This window comes from Littorina saxatilis, linkage group LG1, assembly GCF_037325665.1.
Source record: "Littorina saxatilis isolate snail1 linkage group LG1, US_GU_Lsax_2.0, whole genome shotgun sequence".
Taxonomy (NCBI): domain Eukaryota; kingdom Metazoa; phylum Mollusca; class Gastropoda; order Littorinimorpha; family Littorinidae; genus Littorina; species Littorina saxatilis.
The window spans coordinates 67,191,398-67,201,786 of NC_090245.1; positions in this window are offsets into that span (position 1 = coordinate 67,191,398).

Consider the following 10,389-nt stretch of genomic DNA (forward strand, 5'->3'; position numbering starts at 1 on the left):
GCTCAAATGCCTATTAACTCCATGTTATGTTGGTGTTAAAGCTTGCTCAAATGCCTATTAACACCATGTTAGTTGGTGTTAGGCTTGATTATTAATGTAAAAAAACACCATGTTATGACGTTCACATAATTGTTTTCTCCTGGATGGAATTTTGTGGAAAAGAAAGCATGTTGTTTGGGAATTGTGTGCGGGTTTCATGCTTGGATATTGCACTTTGCTGACTTGTCACAGGTCAATTTACATTTAACAATATTAGTTTTCAAATGCATCATCCTTCACACATTATGTAAACATCTTTAACATTAACACTTTGGTTGTAAAATGATTGCACTTTATTCAAACAGGACAACAAACAAAAATGCTGATTCACAATGTACAATAGTAAAGGACTATTTTGAGTGGAGACAGTGTTCATTCACACTATAATTGGATAAGCTAAAATAAATTATAATGCCACACGAAATGAAAACACACCATCAGTAAATTACTTCCCTTGTGAGTAAGAGCGTCATACCCATAAGAGCCATGTAAGTTTTATCCCATGTGAGTGTGTGTTGGGAGGGGAGGGGGGGGGGGGGGGGGGGCAGATGCCCTGTGAAAACATTGGCCATAGATACATATGCATCTGACTGGTCTAGATTAATTAATAAGATTTTTCTAATGAAGTACCCCAGATTTGGGGAAATTTCCTTCTGAGTGCTGCTAGTCAAAGGGTTAATGACACGCACACACACACACACACACACACACACACACACACACACACACACACACACACACACACACACACACACACACACACACACGCACACACACACACACACACACCTGTTGCTTCTGTGGCTGCAATATATATGGCTTCCAAGCCAAGCGTGTGTCTTGGGTTACTCCAAAAAAAAGGTGTCATTTCAACCTGCGGAACCGCTTCGTTCTTCACTTTCAGTGAGAACTTGTGTAACTGTTTTTATATGGTGCCGATCGATCGAATTACCTGATGTTTTTGTTACATCTCTTTGTTTGTGTGGCTAATGATCTGCAATGTTTTTATATGGTGCTGATCGATCGAATTTTTTTGTTACATCTCGGTTTTGTGTGACTGATGATCTTACATTATTATATGGCGCTGAAGTACTGTATAATTTAGTAATATCTCGATGTCTTTTAGACTATGATCTGCACTGGGTTTTGTAGCACGGAATTACCTGATCTGTAGGTACATCTCATTGAATGTGTAATGTCTGTTTAACGATGGCTTTAATACACAAAGTCACCTGGTGTTCTTCTTTGATCGCGATGTGTTTGCATAATTCATTTCGGTGCTACAATTTCCGTCTGTTCTGTTTCATCTTCATGCTTGTGTGTTTATTGATGGTATTATTATAATGCTGAATTAATTTCCCGACGATTTTTGACATTTAAACTGTGACTGATGACTTGAAATGACTTTTATGGCGCTGAGTTGTTTGATGTTCTTAATTGGTTCTCATAACTAATGATCTGACTTGGGTTTCTTTTTGGCGCTAAATACCTGATGTTATATTCAAATGTTTCTTTGTTCTGTTATGCAATTGTATTTGTTACATTTCATTGATTAGACAATTTCTGTGTTGCTATGACAGTTTTTTTGGAAAATCTGTTGTTTGTGTCATTATTGCATTGCAGGGGATTTTGTCATGCTGTATACCTGACCTTAATTGCACCACAACAAGGATAACAGATATTGTGTGTGTGTTGGTGAATGTATGTGTGTGTGTATGTGTGTGTGTGTGTGTGTGTGTGTGTGTGTGTGTGTGTGTGTGTGTGAGAGAGAGAGAGTGTGTGTGTGAGAGAGAGAGAGAGAGAGAGAGAGAGAGAGAGATTCACATAAAAACAATAAGGATACATACATACATACATACATACACACATACATACCTGCATACCTGGATATATACACACTTACATACACATACTTTGCTATATAATCGCGGATATACAGGTTAAGGAAGAAACGCACACATTTTCAGTCAGGCAGATTAAAATATAACGCATAACTGCAAACTTGTGCTGTAGTTAGTGTTTTCTTGTTTGGAAGTAACATTATTATCATTCAATGTGTGGAAATATGCTAAAATGTGAGGTTACAAATGTTTATAAAGATTGACATTGCGGAACATTAATACATTTTATAGTTTTTATTTTAAATTTATTTTTTTTGAAAATATTGATTTTCAAGCTTAAGTTGTAAAGTTTTGATTATACAGCATCAAAAGTATGACAGCTAGATTGTACACAAAGAGATCTTCAATTTGATATATCGTATGACATCTTTACCTGTAAAACCACTGAAGATTTGCTTGTTCGCGTTTCTTAAATTTCGTGTGATGACGTCAATATAGCCTAAAATTGCAATCGGCTATAAAACCCTTTTTATTGCATTTATTGGTTCAACTGTGATACATTTGTGGTTGCTGCAATCTGTTTTATAAAATAAAACCGAAAAGGTCATTTCTTTTTGCTTTTTTTAATTTGTCGCCCTGTACATAACTTCCCAATTGTGAAAAAATCGCATATTTGCCTGACTTTACAGTCCAATACCTCCAAATGTATAATTCTAACAGGCTTCAAACTTTGCACAGCAATTCTATAAGTACTTTTACATTTCAAACCTGAACTATAAGAACATTGCTTAATTTTGAAGCTGTTTACAGCACTCTAAAAATGGCCTTCTGTGGTCTGTTCACGCTTACTGTCCGTGGGCCTCCCTATGTGTGGTCTCGGTCATTGTTATTTTGAGCGGGCCGAGACTATTTGGCAGTCGTGTCCCTGTAAGTAGGCTACATGCAGACACAGACAGATCTAGATCTAGTGTCTCTCTTTCTTGCACAGTGTCACCTAAGCTTACTGTGTGTGTGGGTGTGTATGTGTGACGGAGTGATTGAGTTTGTGTTACTGTTTGTCTATTTCTTACGTGAGCCTTGAAGGCTTCGCCTCTTGTTTTTTAAATTTTAATTTTTTTTTCTTTTTTTCCCAAATGCCAAAAAAAAAAGTCTAGGGTCACGCAAAAAATAGGGTCGGTCGGGATACCGTAAACAGAATATATATATTTTTGTTTTGCCTTAGGTGCATGATGTGTTGTTTGAATCTGACAGTGATTGTATGAATTTTTTATACATGTATTGTTGTCACGCGCTTTGAACTTCTGATAAGGCGCTTTATAAATGCCCGTTATTATTATTATTTAAGTTATTGAGACATCCCAGTGCACTAAGGGATTTATAGAGCAAATCGAGAAAATTCATTATTGAACGAAGCGCATAGCGCTGAGTTCAATAATTATTTTCGAGATTTGCTCTATAAATCCCTTAGTGCACTGGGATTGTTTCAATAACGATATTGTCAGTACCGCCATAGAAAAAAGAAGATTCCAAGCGCACATTTTGCAACGCGCATTTGAATAGGCACAACTGTGTGGTCAGGTCGTGTACAGTAAAGATCTACTTTTGTGTGGGGTGTCTCAAGTGTGTCGTGCTTTCGTCACACGCATTTTAATTTCTGTTGGTAAATTCCAGTGTAGCGTTAATCTGAACAGTGATGATCTTTCAGAGAGACCTCATTTGAACTCGGAGAAAGGGCTGTGCTCTTCATTATTTGCAATTCGAAACCTCCAGTCGAGCTTCGACGGATTGACTGTGCGGAGTGACTCCCCTTGAATTGACTCGAAGCCGCGGGACTCGACGGTTCGCACATTTTCAAAACAAATGTGGCATATTTCTCGTGTTGTATCTTCACTCATCGGGGAGTCTGATACTAAATATGAACGGTAAGAATGCTCTGAACCCTACACGTATTATATCCCCATCGTTTTTTCGTTCACATTTGCCCAACATGTTAATTTGCTGAGCGGGGTTTATGTCGTCTGCTAGGGCAATCAAACCACTGCATGCAGTCTGCACTGACTGAGTCTGCACGCACGAGGCACGCTGGTAATAAGTCTTATAATGGTAAGAACGTTCTGAACCCTACACGTTTTCGATTATGATTGTTCTTGCCTTGAAATAATAATTCGGAAACCATTCTATGTGAACTGATGCAGTCGTATTTCAGTGTAGTCAGTGCGGCTACGTATGACAGAGTCGATCGAGTCAGTCTTCCAAACTGGTCTAGCTGGTACGTTATCGGAATAACACTTGTGTTTTCTGCTAGCGGGTGGGAATTTTATATTAACTCATCATTTGGTAATGTGGATGATAAGCTACATGCCACTAACACGATGAGAAGAATCTAGAATGCAAGTCGGCGAGAATTAGATGAAACACATCGGCTTGTATTTTTAGATCAGTGGCAGCCGCACTGTGGCACAGGCACATGCAATCTGTCAGAAAAAAACCCACTTCTGCTTTAATTGAGAAGCAGGGAATTTATGGTCATTTGGTATTGTGGAAAATATAAGCTACATGTCAGTAATTAATTCTGAGGATGAGAGCACAGTCTTGCTTAGGTAAAGGGAGTAAGAATACGCTCTGTGGAAAAGTTAGCGCACTCCAAGAGTGCGCTAACAGTTTTAGCGCATCGCCATTAGCCAATGAACTGGTTCACATCAGTCATGTGACACCAGTACTTACTGACAATTATTATTATTATTATTATTATTATTATTATAAATAGATACACACTTGTAAACTTATGTTAGTTTTCACACGTGAGCATGAAGGAATGTGCCTTTATGAGGAATGTATAGTGGCTTGCAATATTGAATTTGAGGGATGTTTGCAGTTATATAATATATTAGCGCAGCTCAGTTTTCTTCAGGGTTCCGTGAGAACAGTGAAATTCTCCTTTGAGGACTGAAAAATATCTTGGATAATTGGTCTTAATTGGGGGGGGGGGGGAGATTTAAAACATAAGTACATTCAGTGATTCACATGTGTTTTTCATTTTCACTGTGTAAAGGTGGGGAGGTCCTTCTCTACTTGTTTCTTTGTTTTCCCATTGACATATATTTTTGTTCTTGTCTATATTTTTTACATAGGTTCCCGATTAGCTGCTGTCCTCATCCCCAGCCGACTGTTTCCGCTGAAGCCATGAAGGATACTTCTTCATGTAGGCGTGGACATCTTTTTCGTCACCATGCAAGGCTTCCAGTACCATATAATTTTGTGAATACTCTGGGGACCTGTCATCAACTTTGGAAGGACGCTTTATTTTAACACTTTGTACCCCATCTATGTTGACCAAGATTTTTTAAGCCGAGACCAGCTGTGCTGCAGCAGGTCACTCAGAATTGTAGAAAACTGTGTATCAACAGACTGGAATGCTGGCGTTAGATCAACGTTACAGGACGCGACTGAAGCTAACAGTCTAAGCAGGATGCGGATATGTGCCGAATAATAACAGATGCAATGTACATAGTGACTGTGTGTATGGATATATATCCATACCTGGTCAGATAGAGCCATATGAGTGGGTACAGATATATCCGTACCTGGGAGACAAGGAGTTAAGACCACATCTGAACTGAGGATTTAGTCTCTCCATAATCAAACGCTGAAGAAGATTTCAGAATGAACTTTGTTAGATAAATTATGGTTGTTATGATCGCCATATTTTAGGTCCCCCCCTCCCCCCCCCTTTTCAAACTTCCCCGCTTTTAAGACCTTACATTTTTGGATTTTCTGTTCACAACCTGTTGTGCATTTACCTACATATTAAGCAGGTTTCCTCCTTTTTAAGACAAGCTTTTTTTTTATTCTTGGAGGCCTGAAAAGGGGGGTTGGAAGGACACTGTATTTGTTTGTTCGAAATTCAGAATTCAAATAATTCTTCATCAACGAGTTATTACTGCCTCACCATAGCAGTTAGGCCAGTCTTACTAACTCTTACTTTTATTAATGTGCCGTGATGCAAAGACGTTGAGCAGTTTTCAGATGTTTATGAATCTAGGGCTTTCAAAATTTACTGACATGTTCGACTCTATGACATCCAAACATGAAGTTCAGTTACCCCTTTTCAACTTTGAAGGTCACATTGTGGGCGAATTTTTAGCAAAAAGTTGGAACATGGTATGACTCTTCTTACTCACAAGGGAAGTGATTTAGTTCTTTACTGATTTTCATTTTGTGTGGCCTTTTTTCACCCATAAATAAAAAAAATTCATTCATAAATGTTCATACCCAAGGGAAGTAATTCACATATATAACTTATAAGTATCCGCCGTAGGTCCTAAATCAACAGTCACTTTCTGCGACCCTATCATGTCTAGCATATTCACCACGACCTCTGCTTTGACCACGACCACGACCACGACCATCACGACCACGACCACGACCACGATCACGCCCCCTCGGTACTGATGTACTTGTCGAAGGTATATTCTCCTCAGAGTAGTCAGAAATCAGACTCACCGTTGTCACTGTCAGTGTCAGGTTGTTCAACATAAACATTGCCTTCTTCGTCGGAACTGTTTTCCTCATCGCTGACATCTCCATTACCAGCCAGGAACATCAAATATAAAGCGATGAACGTCTTCCACATCATACCTACGCACAAACCTCGACGCCATCTTGGATCACATGAAAAAATCCCGGAGAAAAACCTCAAAATACACACTTTAAAATCGCTTTTCAATAACACATGGATGATGGAGGCAGCCATTTGTAGTAAACTCACGTGACTGACCATGTGATAAAAGTCATGTGATTTGATCATGTGACTAGCGTGAGGGCTGTATTTAGAACAGTGACCTCACAGCCGCGCGTAGATGCGCGGCTGCTAGCGAAAGGCAGCGTTCACTCTAATGTGCTGCCTAAACTGACGGACTAGTTTCTGTCCACAGCCAAAGCTTTTATCACACAAAAATTGCTATATATGACAGCTAAGACCGCATTTGTTACATTTTAGCAGTGTTGACCCCAAGTTTCTACTTCAAACAAAAAATCAATAGCAAAATCTCAAAGTAGGCTATGTGCGAGTCCCCTAATATGGACCACCTTCAACAAATCGAAGAAAAAGAAGCTAAAGGCTTTTTTCATTAATTCATTAAGAAGCTTGCTGGAAATAACCTATTACTAGCCCTCGAGATCAGTTTAAAGAAAAATATGACAAAAAGTCTTCTTTTCAATCAATCAATCAATATGAGGCTTGTATCGCGCGTATTCCGTGGGTACAGTTCTAAGGGCAGGGATTTTTTTTAATGCAATTTATATCGTGCACATATTCGTGGAAGTTGATAATTTTACTTATTTGCACTCTGTTTTTGATAAGCTTGTTTAGTTTCCTGGTGTTCTTCAAATAATGCTCTCATCAACCCGAAACAGATCAATCTAAATCATATTTGAATTAGTCTGACACTAAGTTGTATCATGCTATTTTGAAGTATACCAGGGGGCTTTTTTTAACAGTGATTCGTGAAGGCCGCTTCACTGGTACATATTAGGCGCCCAGGCTCCTAATATGTACCATTTGTGATTTTGTATGTATTTAATTTTTGCTGAATGTCTATCAAAGCTATTTCACTCTAATTAGGCCTAACGGTTAACCTAAGAGAGAAGGACTACCAAACACAAAATGAAACTTCTTCGCAAGAAAACAAGCTAGTTATCAGCATGAAACAAAAAGTGGTCCATATTAGGAGCCCTTCCTAACTGTCTGTGTCTGCGTCGAAGATGTTACCGTGAATGTGTTTTTAAAAGACATTTGTCAGGGCGGCATTCAAACCACACGCACCAGACACGAACCGACGAACAAAATACTTCTGACAACAACTTAAATGTAAAATCAACAAGAGTGTAGCAGGGACCTATATTAATATAGGTCTATGAGTGTAGTAAGATTCCAAATTGTATTCAGACCACAATCATATATATATATGTGTGTGTGTGTGTGTGTGTGTGTGTGTGTGTGTGTGTGTGTGTGTGTGTGTGTGTGTGTATGTGTATGTGTGTGTGTGCGTGTGTGTGTGTGTGTGTGTGTGTGTGTGTGTGTGATGATAATTAGTTTTAACGTCCTCTTAGAACTGCAACTGGCTTTAGGACAGGTAGAGTTAATATGCTTTATGTGGGGACAAGACACTGAACAAACATGCAACCAGAGAACACATATGGTCGTGTTATAATCATATCTGGAAGTCTGTTGCGATGTTTCAAAATGGGGATGGAAGTGAAGATTGTGTACGCGGAATATGGTTGGACTGGAGCGGTGTTGTAGGCTTATTTTTTATTTTTTGTTATGTGGAATATTGTTATATTTGTGGCTGAATAGGTAAGTAAATACATAACTGGAAAATAATACAATGAAGAAGAAAAAGCTCGGCGTGAGAGAGTATTGAGGGGTGGGAAGGAGGAACAGAGATCAGGGTTTTTAAAACAGATATCCTATTTCAGCCTTATATATTGAGAGACACAGGGTGTATGCTAGCTTCCATTGAAGCGTGCAATGTTTATCTAAAAAAAAAAAACTCATGGGGTTTCAGTTTGTGTTCGTTGACAAGGGTGTGTAGCACAGGAGCTCCTGTGGTGTGTAGGTTGCGGAAGTCTTGTTGGAGTGATTGGCAGCGGTCAAAGAGGTGTAAAAAAGATATAAACTTTCCACATTCACAGAGACGGGGAAAGCACTTGTGAGCGCATCCATCCGTGCGATTGCTGTGAAGTAATTTAAGGAGGGAGGTGGGGAGTGTAGGCCTGTTTTGTTTTGTTTGTCGGGGCAGAATAAGCCAACCATGAGCATTGCCTTCTATTTTTAATAGTCTGTTTCCCAGTGACGCCAGGCAACTTTGGCCATTTTGTGTTTTGCTCCCGTCTTTGTAAATTTTATGTCATGAAATGCTGCTTGATCTGTAACAGCCTCTTTTGCTTCTCTGTCAGCCATATCATTGCCTCTGATCCAATGTGTGAATGATTGATTGATTTGTTTTTTGGGAGATCAAAGATGAGTTAGAGTGCAGCCATTTCGGCTCTTTAGTTTTAGATTCGATTTGTGTGTGTGTGTGTGTGTGTCAGTGTGTGTGTGTGTGTGTGTGTGTGTGTGTATATGTGTGTGTGTGTGTGTGTGTGTGTGTGTGTGTGTGTGTGTGTAGAAGCAGCAAAAGATAGCACAATAATAGCAAACTAAAGAAGGGGAAGGAAAACGAAAGGGATGGTAAAAACCACGCACTTCTTTACTCAAACTTCATAAAACCGACTGTAAAACTAACACCGGCTATTATCCTTTCTCAATCATTATCAAAATCGATCCTAAAACAAAACAAGTCGCGTATGGCGAAAATACAACATTTAGTGAAGCTGTCGAACTCACAGAATGAAACTGAACGCAATGCAATTTTTCAGCAAGACCGTATATTCGTATACGTAGCATCGTCGTCAGTCCACCGCTCGTGGCAAAGGCAGTGGAATTCACAAGAAGAGCGGGGTAGTAGTTGCGCTGAGAAGGATAGCACGCTTTTCTGTACCTCTCTTCGTTTTAACTTTCTGAGCGTGTTTTTAATCCAAACATATCATATCTCTATGTTTTTGGAATCAGGAACCGACAAGGAATAAGATGAAAGTGTTTTTAAATTGATTTCAAAAATGTAATTTTGATCATCATTTTTATATTTTTAATTTTCAGAGCTTGTTTTTAATCCAAATATAACATATTTATATGTTTTTTTGGAATCAGACAATGATGAAGAATAAGATGAACGTAAATTTGGATCGTTTTATAAAACAATTATTTTTTTTACAATTTTCAGATTTTTAATGGCCAAAGTCATTAATTAATTTTCAAGCCACCAAGCTGAAATGCAATACCGAAGTCCGGCCTTTGTCGAAGATTGCTTGACTAAACTTTCAATTAATTTGATTGAAAAATGAGGGTGTGACAGTGCCGCCTCAACTTTTACAAAAAGCCGGATATGACGTCATCAAAGGTATTTATCGAGAAAAATAATGTCCGGGGATATCATACCCAGGAACTCTCATGTAAAATTTCATAAAGATCGGTTCAGTAGTTTGGTCTGAATCGCTCTACACACACACATGCACACGCACACACACACACACACACACATACACACCACGACACTCGTCTTGATTATCCCCTCTATGTTAAAACATTTAGTCAAAACGTGACTAAATGTAAAGAGACAGTATGTATTGCATCAAAACACGAGATAAGTAAAACATTATCAGAAAAGGTAGAGCAAGAGAAATCCCAAAACTCAAATTCGAGTCACTGCAGTTCGTACTGTACAAGTTGAGAAAGTTGCAAGTCCAGTCAACAAGTAGCCACCATCTCGGACGGATGTTTCGGGGAGGGGGGGGGGGGGGGAGAGTAGAACAAAGACCTATCTGTGGTCCGTCGCCGCTTCGAATTCCTTACAGGTCCCACACACATGGGAAAACGATTAACTCGGCCAGTAGTCTACCCCAGCAA